Below are 13,812 nucleotides of genomic sequence, written 5' to 3' on the forward strand. Positions count from 1 at the left end.
GACAAAAGAGAAGAGGTGAGTGAGCGACTTGAGGTGAGGAGATCATGACACGTCTGCCAGCAACACCCCATCACTGTCACGTCGACACATTTGACTCCACTTCCTCCCCTCCTGCCTATTCATTCACCGGTGATTTCTCTTCCCCCTCTCCTTTGGGGCCATCTGCTGGAATATATTTGTTTCATTGATTGTGAGTTCCATGAGGAGGGAGGGAAGGGAGGAGGAAGGAGAAAGAAGGAAGGAAGGAAGGGAGGGAGGAGGGGAAAGAAGGAAATGGAAGAATAAAGCAAGGAGGGGAAGGAAGGGAGGCTAAGGGAACGAGGGTTCTCTGGAATGGAAGGGAGAATGGGTGAAGAGAGAAGGAGGTGAAGGAATTGAGAAGGGGAGAGAAAGAGAAGATGGGAAAGGAAATATCTGGATGAAGATGTGGTGGAAGCAGAGTCCTCACACAGTTCTGAGAACAGGTATGACTGGGCACATGATGGTAAGAAATTACAGCGATCGTGTTCAGTGGCGGGGCCAGGAGCCGAGATTCGAACCCTGCAATCACACCTCGGCAAGTACATAAATACACACAGCGAACGAATGCTTATGGAACTGGTGTCCCGAAAAAGTACGATAGTCTGACCAAGGATGTCACACAGCTTTCACTGTGGCACACTGATAACATCTTTCCTATGGCACTCTGATAACACTTATTTTGTGGCACACTGATAACATCTTTCCTATGGCACTCTGATAACACTTATTTTGTGGCACACTGATAACATCTTTCCTATGGCACTCTGATAACACTTATTTTGTGGCACACTGATAACGCTTATGAGACACTTTGAGTTTCTTGAAGAATTTTGACAGATTTTATGATGTATATATCTCTATATATATTTATATATATATCTATATATATATATATATATATATATATATATATATATATATATATATATATATATATATGCACTCACACACACTAACCTCCCCCCCCACACAAACACACTCGAACGTTTCAAGGAGGAACTCATCAAGGAAATGAGAATAATCGAGGAGAGAACGGAGAAAACAGCAGTTTGGATAACATCAACACAGCAGGAATGATGTGAAGACGCTCCTGAGTGAGAGGAACACGTCAAAAACAATGGGATCAAACGAGGTGTCTCCATTCGTCCTTAGAGAATGAGCAGAGGCATTAAGAACCACAGAAGAAAACAGTCAAGTCACTTCTGGCTGCTAGAAAACACTAAATTTCTTTCAGTATTCAAGCAAGTGTAGAGAGAGAGAGGCAGTATTAAACTACTGGTTATGGTGAGGATAACAAGAAATTTGTGGAGCACTTTAGAGAGACACGGGGTCACACACGGCAACCAGACAAATGGTATCATGTCTCTCAAATCTACCGGAGTTCTACAACAGGATAACATAAATTATGCAGGGTAAAAAGGGGTGGTAGATATAATGCACTGTATTTCTTTTTTGACGGAGAAGACTCTTGGTGCTTTACTGGATCAAGGAATATGTGAGCAGAAGGATAAAGGGTGTATTGTCCGGGGAGAGATATCGGGATTTACGAATGCACTGAGAGTTGTCCAACAAGGTTCCATACTAAGATCAATATTGTTTGTGGCAATGTATTAACATCTTAGCTGGTGTAATGAGAGTCTATCCCAGTTTGTGGACAGTTTAAAGCTAATGAAGAGAAAAAATATCGAGCAGAGTGACTACTAACTACGGACAAGGAAAATAATCTAGGAGAAAGCATAACACGAAGTATACCATGCGTATGTGTAAGTTAATACCAGGTTTGGAAAAATTAAATTTGATCCCTCTATTCCTATACATCCATCTAATTTTAACAAATTGGTATCGTTGGTTTTCCTCTAAGTTTCCCTATCTACGCATGAAATTTTTTTTTTTGGGGGGGAAGGGGCGCTGGCATATATTTTCCTCCGCTAAGTTTCCCTTCATCTTCTATTCTCCAGCCTGAATAAATTATAAAGAGGTTTTCAGGCCACTTTTGCAGCCAGTTCTGAAAAATGGATTCGCGGAAAAGTATGAAAGAATTGCTCAACCTGGTTCTTTCATTTTGATGTTTTAAGCATCGTCTGGTAGGGAGAGGACGGGAAGGGCGTTGATCAATAGGTATTTTCTTCTGTTGGAGCCGTAAGCCTATTGCTGACCCACCAGTGTGCTCCGTCTCGACGACTAGGTCTTGAAGACCAGGTGAGGTGAGGCCTCACTGTCTCTGTCTCTCTTTGTCTCTGTCTGTCTCTCTTTGTCTCTGTCTCTGTCTCTTTCTTTCTTTCTGTCTGTCTGTCTGTCTGTCTGTCTGTCTGTCTGTCTGTCTTTCTCTCTCTCTCTCTCAAGGACGTAAAGCTGAAAGACTGCCCTATTAGAATGATTTTTAGAAAGGCTGTTGCTGCCTGTGTATTTATTGAGCTCTAGTTGCAGTGGTGGAGTTACATAGAGGAGCCAGGAGTGGTGGAGGGAATACATGGAAGAATCATGAGTGGTGGTGGAGGAAATACATGGAGGTGTCAGGAGTGGTGGAGGGAATACATGGAAGAATCATGAGTGGTGGTGGAGGAAATACATGGAGGTGTCAGGAGTGGTGGAGGGAATATCTGGAGGTGTCAGGAGTGGTGGAGGGAATACATGGAAGAATCATGAGTGGTGGTGGAGGAAATACATGGAGGTGTCAGGAGTGGTGGAAGAAATACCTGGAGGTGTCAGGAGTGGTGGAGGAAATACAAGGTGTCAGCAGTGGTTAAGGGACACATGGATTCCTAGATCAAGAGCTCTTTACCAGCATCAAGGCAACCTTTACCCACCTCCCTACGAAGGGGTGATGGGAGGGGCGGGGATGTTATATAGCAAGCTTGGGCGCCAGGCAGCGCCTCAGTGTCGCTCTAGTGTTGGTGAGGGAGTGTGTTGACGTTGAAGCTCTGTGAGAGATCAATGGAAGAGCCGCGAGAGATCATTTGTTGGAGGAGCGAAGAACTAAGACTTTTACAAACACCTTCTTAATTTTTCTTTGACTCCAAGAACCGAGTCTGCATTGGAACTTTAATTTTTTTGGAGAAGGTCGTATAGAGATTTAAAAATAAGAGAGACATACTTCACCTCAATAACGTTTGGTGTACTTCACGTTTATCAAAAGTTTTTTTTTTTTTTTTTTTAGAGAAGTTACTCGTTAGTAAATAGAAAAATCTTCAACTAATCAGAAAACGGTGATCAATCTGTTATTTTTTTCCTTAATTGATGATGGTGGCCAGGATTTTGCATATCCCTGTCAGAGTGACCCGCACTCACGTCACCCTGTCAGACCCGCACTCACGTCACCCTGTCAGAGTGATCCGTACTCACGTCACCCTGTCAGTGATATGCACGTACATCTCCCTGTCACGGCAACACGCACTCACGTCTCTCAAAGTGTCCTGCATTCATATCTCACTGTCAAAGTGCCCATCATTCACGTCTCCCTGTCAAAGTGCCCATCATTCACGTCTCCCTGTCAAAATGCCCATCATTCACGTCTCCCTGTCAAATTGCCCATCATTCACGTCTCCCTGTCAAAGTGCCCATCATTCACGTCTCCCTGTCAAAGTGCCCATCATTCACGTCTCCCTGTCAAAGTGCCCGTCATTCACGTCTCCCTGTCAAAGTGCCCGTCATTCACGTCTCCCTGTCAAGGTCCCCATCATTCACGTCTCCCTGTCAAAGTAACCTGTGCTCACTTCCAGTGAAGACGTGATTGATTTTGCAAGGTGACCTTGTTTACCTAGGGTTCTGGTGACCTCTTCGATTACAGTGATCACAGAATATTAAAAGTCACTTGTCGGGTGCCTGGTCTGGGAACGTGTCGTGGGGGCGCTGACCCCCGAAAATGCCTTTAATAACTTTCATGCCTCCAGACGTTGGGTGATATTCAACCTGTCACTGGGGCTAGTAATCTAGACTGTTCTTGTCAAGGTGGCTCTAGATGTCTAGAATGGATAGTCCAGACTGTCATAAGTGATAGTCTTGTGTGGCCCTGACTGTCTTGGGTAGCCATAGACTGTTCCAGGTGAATCTGACTGTTCCAGGTGATCCTAACTGTTCCAGGTGATCCAGGCTGTTCCAATTTTTTCTTGATTATGTAATAATAATAATAATAATAATAATAATAATAATAATAATAATAATAATAATAATATTAATAATAATAATAATAATAATAATAATAATAATAATAATTAATAATAATAATAATAATAATAATAATAATAATAATGATAATAATAATAATAATAATAATAATAATAATTATTATTATTATTATTATTATTATTATTATTATTATTATTATTATTAGTTGGTTTAAAAGAGTTAAATTCACATGGGGGTCACAGAGTGGCGGGCTAATGGGAAGTAGCCAAGTTTGATCAGAGCTAGGAGAGGGTAGCTCTATTTCCTTGGATCAAGTACCTGTCAGCAGCATCAAGGCACGGAAACTGAAGAGATAAAGAAGGGAGGAAAAACAAGAAGCCTATGTAATATCTGCGTGTATTTTTCAGTTGTGAATCCTGGAAGCCGAGACCAAAATACATGTAGTGCAGTGTTTTCGGCAGCGGGTACGCAACACTTGGGAAACTTTATCGTTGAAACGTGTCGCCTGCATGGCAGGCTCCTTCAGCCGAATACAGAGGTGATCTTTAATACTGAAGACAGGGGAAAAAATGAAGAGGTGATATTAAGGTGTTCGGGTCGTTAGCCATGATTGAAGGTGGTCAGTCCCTTATCCTAGATGAAAGACCTTTAGTCCTTTATCCTGGATGAAAGGTTCTCAATTTTTTTTATACATGTCTTGTTCATACAATACGATGTATAACGATTATGCCATCATTATCAAAATATTGATTTAAAGGGGGGGGGGGGAATGCCAGACTTAAAGGCGGCGAATGCGCTTCCCGTTGCACAATACGGGGGCATCAACTGGGAGCACAATCGTCGCCAAGCGCCACCGGGGCTCAGATAGCGTCTTCAGAAACTAGATTGGTATGCATCAGCGTCGTCTTCTCTGGCTTACTCGGCGGTCCAAGAGGGAGAAGCACTCGGGTAATTTGGTAGTCTAAATTTGCTTTTGCGTTTTCCCTTTCCCCTCTCCAGACGAGACTTCGAGGAAATGAATTTGTATTAGTCTTTTGTGAGCTTGGTGTCTCGGTCTCGTTCCATGTTGTTGGGAATCGATGTAGGAAACGAAGAAGAAAGTGTCAAAGTTGTTGATTTGGTGAAAAAAGAGAATGAGTAGAAACAAGTGTCTCTAGTAATTTCATATATATATATATATATATATATATATATATATATATATATATATATATATATATATATATATATATATATATATATATATATATATATATATATATATATATATATATATATATATATATAATGAGAAAGTGGAAGAGAGTATGCAGGAACAATACCGTTCAGTGAAATACCTGAGCAGAGAGGCGCAGTAATATAGCTAGAGTAATTTTAATATAGCATCTTAACTTGTACTAAGATAACTCAAAGGACACACTCAGGTTGTTTTCATGCCTAGCACACCGTTTCAAGCGATCGGGACGAGAATAACACCCAAGCAAGGCTGTGAAGAGGTGGCGCCCTCCCAAGTGCCAGACATCCACCACCTTAACTGTCAACACCAACAGCAAGACGCGAATAAATAATATAAGTAGGATTAGAACCTCTCCCAGAATCGTTGTACCACTCTTGAACTCCTTTATTTTCAATCTTCATCGTCTCCACTTAGAACTGAGAGTCAGTGCTTATATTTTCGTCCATTTAATGTGGCTTATGGTAATGCCATTGGGCGTTGTGCATATATGTACTCTCCATGGTGGATGATGCTTGAGTATGGTGCAGGGCTCTTCATCCATGGAATTAGAATGGAATTTGAGATACTCGACTTTTCCTCGGATCAAACATGAATATCTCATTCCTCAGGTGCTATATAACCCTACAGATCTACCGCCTTAACTTGCAATATATATATATATATATATATATATATATATATATATATATATATATATATATATATATATATATATATATATATATATCTTTATTTTTATATACTTTTAAACAGTTCTTAGTCCTGTAATATTTCCATCAACCTAGGAGGCCTGATCTGAGACCTGGCCGTGAGGAGAAAATAATCCTCAGAACTACTGAGAGATAACAGATAAGCCTGACTTCTTGAGGTGGAATTATCAGGTACTAGTCACACTACTTGAAGTTTTCACCTGACCAAGAATGCATCGACTGCTAATAATAACCTGATTATCATGCATTTTTCGGGGATTGTATTTGAGTTTAGTGGGTATCATGAAGTTAAATTTACTCAAATTTGGATAATTTTCAAGTATAAACACTAGTTTCCTCTTGTCAAAATTGAAAGTGTGGTCATAATCGCGTACTTGACGGACCACATCACCACGGACCACATCACCACGGACCACATCACCACGGACCACCTCTTGTGTCCATATACGGCTTGAGTCAAATTTTTTTTTTTATCTTATATGCACTTTACCCGGATATTGCTTTCAAGGATGAAAATGTTTTTATCATTGTTAATAATTTTATCAATGTTAAGTGTGTTATTGTAACAGTATGCCGCAGTAATGTCCCAAGTCTTTAAATTCTTACGACTTTTCAGTGCTAGTCACGGCATTATGCCGGGTGAGCGCCTCGTCATAATGCCGTGACTAGCACTGTTGGTTTAGAAATACCCGTATATTTATTACCAAGGTTTATACCACATATTTTGTAATTTAACCAATAAAACTTGAATAAAACAAACGACGAATTCTCAGAAACATCGACGATATCACAGATTTGTTTTCCACACGACGCTCAAAACGTTATATGTGTGGGTTTGTGTGTTTTCCCATCACTGTCGTCCGTATATCACCAACAACCTGGTTGGTCAGGACCTCATGAAAGGGAAGTTGACATTCGGTTTTCCATTTATATATAAATTTGATAAAGGTAAATTATTTAATTTATCGAACTTCCTAAAATATTGTCGTGGCCACTCTGAGAAGACGGACCAGCGTCACATCTGACCAAGTTGATTCACAAAGGGATGGATGTTGTAATTTTTCAGCCTCACAATATTTCACAACCAAATTGGCCACAACTAAACATAAAAGATTGCTAACAAATAAGATTGTTAATAAATAAGATGGTTAACAAGTAAGCTTGTTAACAAATAAGATTGTTAACAAATAAGATTGTTAACAAGCAACATTGTTAACAAATAAGATTGTTAACAAATAAGATTTTTAACAAATAAGATTGTTAGCAGATGAGATTGTTAACAAGTAACATTGTTAACAAATAAGATTGTGAATAAATAAGATTGATAACAGGTAAGATTGTTAACAAGTAACATTGTTAACAAATAAGATTGTTAACAAGTAAGAATATTAACAAATAAGTGTTAATAAATAAGATTGTTAACAAATAAGATTGTGAACAAATAAGATTGTTAACAAATAAGATTGTTAACAAATAAGATTGTTAACAAATAAGATTGTTAACAAATAAGATTGTTAACAAATAAGATTGTTAACAAATAAGATTGTTAACAAATAAGATTGTTAACAAATAAGAGTGTTAACAAATAAGATTGTTAACAAATAAGATTGTTAACAAATAAGATTGTTAACAAATAAGATTGTTAACAAATAAGATCGTTAACAAACAAGATGGCGTCAGTAACAGTCTATCCATTTCAATAAACAAAAATTGGCAAATAAAGATTCCTGTCCACGATCTTCATTCTTGCAAGCTTCTTAAACCTTAAAACTGGCAAGCTTCTTAAACCTTAAAACTGGCAAGCTTCTTAAACCTTAAAACTGGCAAGCTTCTTAAACCTTAAAACTGGCAAGCTTCTTAAACCTTAAAACTGGCAAGCTTCTTAAACCTTAAAACTGGCAAGCTTCTTAAACCTTAAAACTGGCAAGCTTCTTAAACCTTAAAACTGGCAAGCTTCTTGAACCTTAAAATTGGCAAGCTTTCCTGTTGGCAAGTTTAAACTGATCAGTCGGTCAATAAGCTCCGCCTGAGTGTAAGTAAATTAAAAAGGCAACCAAGAGGAGGAGATACGAACCTCGACGTGCACATAGAGAGAGAGAAGCTGGAAACCTTCCATTGACAGAATTCTGGCTCGCATATAAGCTTCGTGAATATGCTGGTTAAGGTTTATTAATCCAAGGATTTGGAGATGCCCTCCACTTCAGTCAAATATAATTTTCTTATAATAATAATAATAGCATTAGTAATAAAATTTTTAATAATTATCATTATTATAATAATAATAATAATAATGATCTGCTCACAGCTGACTCCAACTCTCTTTGGCTATCTCGTATATTACACAGCTGTAAGAATGAGGTCATTGCAGGGCCAGGATGTGAATTAAGGTGAAGCATGATAAAATTTCTGAGACTGTGAGCTATATGACGGGAACACCAGTAACTGTTAATGTATTGTTCAGAAGCGTTAGTGTTAGTTAGAACAAGATGTAATCGTGTTCACTTCGGAATCTCTTCTTGCTGATGATGAGAGTATCTGAAACAGATTGCTATCTCAGACTTGAGAGTATTAAAGCTTGAAGCCTCAGAAGCCAGCGGCACCAAGACTCTTAAGACTGAATATTAGCTCTTGAAGCCTCAGAAGCCAGCGGTTTCAACACTATCTAAGGATGGTAATTAGCGTCCGATGCTCTTCTGTTTCTCTCTGGTATTCACGAGGCGAAATTCTATGCAATATGGAACCCGCCTGGCTCAAAGGATTTGAATTAATTCTTGTTTTAATGCACTTCATAATAACTGACCTGCTAATTGATAAAGAGAGAGAGAGAGAGAGAGACAGAGAGAGAGAGAGAGAGAGAGAGAGAGAGAGAGAGAGAGAGAAAGAGAGAGAGAAAGAGAGAGAGAGAGAGAGTCAATATGCATACATGAATGTATTTAATACATTCACAAAAATACTTCAAAAGCATGCGTATATATATATATGCTTATATATATATATATATATATATATATATATATATATATATATATATATATATATATATATATATATATATATATATATATATATATATATATATATATATATATATATATATATATATATATATATATATATATATATATATATATATATATATATATATATATATATATATATATATATATATATATATGTCGTGCCGAATAGGCAGAACTTGCGATCTTGGCTTAAATAGCAACGCTCATCTTGCCATATAGGACAAACGGAAATTTGTGCATGCAGTAATTTCGCTAAAAATCATTCTGAACCTAACGAAAAAAATATATTTCACTGTATTTGTTTAGTATTAAATTATTATAAACAAATCTAAAATATATTTAGTTGGGTTAGGTTAAAATAAATTGTTCTTGTTATAATAAGGTTAGGTAAGTTTTCTAAGATTCTTTTGGAGCAAAATTAAAAATTTTTACATTAACATTAATGAAAAAAATATATCTTTAAACGTATAAGAGAAAATTTTAGAAAGGACTTAATTTTAAATGAGTTCTTGCTAATTGACCAGTTTTACATATTCGGCACGACATATATATATATATATATATATATATATATATATATATATATATATATATATATATATATATATATATATATATATATATGACTGAAAATTTTAAAAGTTATATGGAGATTAGTCTAAGCGAGAAATTACCTTCCACCATTAGAATCGGCAAGAATTTTTCCATTTTCACTTCTTGTGTCAAATTTTGGTGAGGAGCAAACTAGCTGAGCGGCTTAAAATGCTTTGATAATCTCCGGCTGATAACCTGGACAAATTGCCCTGGACGCTGGAAAATTTCTTCAAAGAAATATTATGATGGCTGACATTAGCGGGCAGACGAGGAGGTGTAACAGGCTGAGTTAGAGCGAGAGAAGGCCTGGTCCACTATTGTAGCAGGCTAGGTCCACTGATGTAGCAGGTTCTGTCCACTGCTGTAGGAGGCCCGGTCCACTGTTGTAGGAGGCTAGGTCCACTGATGTAGCAGACTCGGTCCACTGCTGTACCAGGCTCAGTCCACTGCTGTAGGAGGCCCGGTCAACTGCTGTAGGAGACCCGGGTCACTGCTGTAGGAGACCCGGGTCACTGCTGTAGGAGGCCCTGGTCACTGCTGTGAGAGGCTCGGACCACTACTGTGGGAGGCCCGGTCCACTGCTGTAGGAGGCCCGGTCAACTGCTGTAAGAGGCCCGGGTCACTGCTGTAGGAGGCCCGGTCACTGCTTAAGGAGGCCTTTTCACTCACTACTGCAGGAGGCTTGGTTTTCTGCTGCAAGAAAACTCGTTCCACTGCCTCAGAAGGATCAGTCCACTACTGCAGGAGGCTCGGTCCACTGATGGAGACGATCCGTTACTCCTGGTACACAAGACAGAATGATTCACGCACGTACACTGACACGCACACACTGGACGCACACACTTTCAAGCAGACAAGCACACACATGCCAAACATGCATACTCTTACAACACTGCTTAGCTCCTGATGATGCACTGAGACGTGTGAAAGTACTTGATATATATATATATATATATATATATATATATATATATATATATATATATATATATATATATATATATATATATATATATGTCGTGCCGAATAGGCAGAACTTGCGATCTTGGCTTAAATAGCAACGCTCATCTTGTCATATAGGACAAGTGAAAATTTGTGTATGCAATAATTTCGCCAAAATCATTCTGAACCTAACGAAAAAAATATATTCCACTGTGTTTGTTTAGTATTAAATTATTGTAAACAAATCCAAAATATATTTAGTTGGGTTAGGCTAAAATAAATTGCGCTTGTTATAATAAGGCTAGGTAAGTTTTCTAAGATTCTTTGGTGCAAAATTATAAATTTTTACATTAACATTAATGAAAAAAATATATCTTTAAACGTATAAGAGAAAATTTTAGAAAGGACTTAATTTTAAATGAGTTCTTGCTAATTGACCAGTTTTACATACTCGGCACGATATATATATGTATATGTATATATATATATATATATATATATATATATATATATATATATATATATATATATATATATATATATATATATATATATATATATATATATATATATATATATATATATGGGCGCTGACGAGCTGTTGGAGTGTGAGCAGGGTAATATTTAGTGAAGGGATTCTAGGAAAACGGTTATTTTTATATAGCCAGACTTGAGTCCTGGAAATGAGAAGTACAATGCCTGCACTTTAAAGGAGGGGTTTGGGATATTGGCAGTTTGGAGGGATATGTTATATATCTTTATATATGTTTCTAAGCTGTTGTATCTGGGCGCCTCTGCAAAGACAGTGATTATGTGTGAGGTGAAAGTGTTGAATGATGATGAAAATATTTTGTTTTGGGGGAGTTTCTTTCTTTCTGGGTCACCCTGCCTCGGTGGGAGACGGCCGACTTGTTGAATATGTATGTATGTATATATATATATATATATATATATATATATATATATATATATATATATATATATATATATATATATATATATACATCAATAACAACACTGCACTAGCCAAGGACTCGAACCCATGCTGCTTTGGCCGGCTTCATGGTGGGCGAGAACACATGACACCCTTATCCACTGAACCATAGGATCCTTAAGAGTAGGGCATCCAGCGGATCTGGATGTGGTACTCCCTACCCAAGGACACACGAAGGTGTGGATGACTCTAGGCTAATTTCATTCTAGTCCCTGTTTGGTGTAATAGTTCAACGAGCAGTATTTTATATTATTGTGACCACGAACGAGTTCTATTGATCAATAACAGCACTGCACTAGCCAAGGACTCGAACCCATGCTGCTTTGGCCTGCCTCATGGTGGGCGAAAATACATGACGCCCTTATCCACTGAACCATACGATCCTTAAGAGTAGGGCATCCGAGTGATCAATACCACTCGTTCGTGGTCACAATAACATAAAATACTGCTCGTTGTACTAGTACACCAAACAGGGACTAGAATGAAATTAGCCTAAAGTCATCCACACCATCGTGTGTCCTTGGGTAGGGAGTACCACATCCAGATCCGCTGGATGCCCTACCTTTAAGGATCGTATGGTTTAGTGGATCAGGGCGTCATGTGTTCTCGCCCACCATGAGGCAGGCCAAAGCAGCATGGGTTCGAGTCCTTGGCTAGTGCAGTGTTGTTATTGATCAATACCACTCGTTCGTGGTCACAATAATATATATATATACGTATATATATATATATATATATATCTATATATATATCTATATATATATATATATATATATATATATATATATATATGTGTGTGTGTGTGTGTGTGTGTGTGTGTGTGTGTGTGTGTGTGTGTGTGTGTGTGTGTGGGTGTGTGTGTTTACTCACCTATTTGTGCTTGCAGGGGTCGAGTCCTAGCTCCTGGCCCCGCCTTTGTGTGTGTGTGTGTGTGTATAACCACAGCGGAATCCTCACTCTCAGATAGACTGAATTTCACTGACTCGCTGACTCTAACATTGACTCTGTGACAAACTCTTGCACGGACTCGGTAACTCACTGACTCACGGCCACCTGCCAGATTTTTGTCATCAGCTAAAAGCTTTTTTGTAAGCCTTCTCGTGCGATTTTTTCGATAAAATTCTCTAGCAGAGCTTAGCAAAATTAATATTTAATGTGCGGCACCTTGCCGTAAAGGTTGCAGAAAACTGTCTTGTGAAAGATAGTTTTCACTCTTGAGAAAGAGAACGCGAACGTAAAATATGACAAAAATAAAAATATTTATATAAAAAATAACAACACTGATAATAATAATAGAAATACTAATAATAATACTAATACTAATACTAATACTACTACTACTACTACTACTACTACTACTACTACTACTACTACTACTACTACTACTACTACTACTAATAATAATAATAATAATAATAATAATAATATTATTATTATTATGATTATTATTATTATTATTATTATAATAATAATAATAATAATAATAATAATAATAATAATAATATTATTATTATTATTATTATTATTATTATTATTATTATTATTATTGTTGTTGTTATTGTTATTATTATTATCTATTTGATGGGGAAACATCAAATAAGTGAACATAGACGACTGTGAAACATAGCTAATACAGCAGGCAATAGGTGGACAACTAAACACAGCAGAAAGAAGGTGGACAACTAAACACAGCAGACAACAGGTGGACAACTAAACACAGCAGACAGCAGGAGGACACCTAAACACAGCAGACAGCAGGTGGACAACTAAACACAGCAGACAACAGGTGGACAACTAAACACCGCAGACAGCAGGTGGACAAGTAAACACTGCAGACAGCAGGTGGACAACTAAACACCGCAGACAGAAGATGGACAACTAAACACAGCAGACACAAGGTGGACAACTAAACACAGCAGACAACAGGTAGACAACTAAACACAGCAGACAGCAGGAGGACACCTAAACACAGCAGACAGCAGGTGGACAACTAAACACAGCAGACAACAGGTGGACAACTAAACACAGCAGACAGCAGGAGGACACCTAAACACAGCAGACAGCAGGTGGACAACTAAACACAGCAGACAGAAGGTGGACAGCTAAACACAGCAGACAAGAGGTGGACAGCTAAACACCGCAGACAGCAGGTGGACAACTAAACACAGC

General features: G+C 37.9%; 1 protein-coding gene across 3 annotated transcripts in view; it reads left to right on the top strand.

Annotated features, from left to right (window-relative positions):
• Positions 1–2,894: 2,894 nt before the first annotated feature.
• LOC128696193 (fibrinogen C domain-containing protein 1-like) overlaps positions 2,895–13,812 on the top strand; it is a 357,843-nt gene continuing 346,925 nt past the window's right edge. Inside the window, exon 1 of one of the 3 annotated variants that reach the window (XM_070084766.1) lies at positions 2,895–2,944. The gene's annotated coding sequence lies outside the window, so the exon portion shown is untranslated. The remainder of the gene's footprint in view (positions 2,945–13,812) is intronic. The other 2 variants (XM_070084765.1, XM_070084764.1) reach the window with 2 other exon arrangements.

Source organism: Cherax quadricarinatus, chromosome 14 (assembly GCF_038502225.1).
Source record: "Cherax quadricarinatus isolate ZL_2023a chromosome 14, ASM3850222v1, whole genome shotgun sequence".
Taxonomy (NCBI): Eukaryota; Metazoa; Arthropoda; class Malacostraca; order Decapoda; family Parastacidae; genus Cherax; species Cherax quadricarinatus.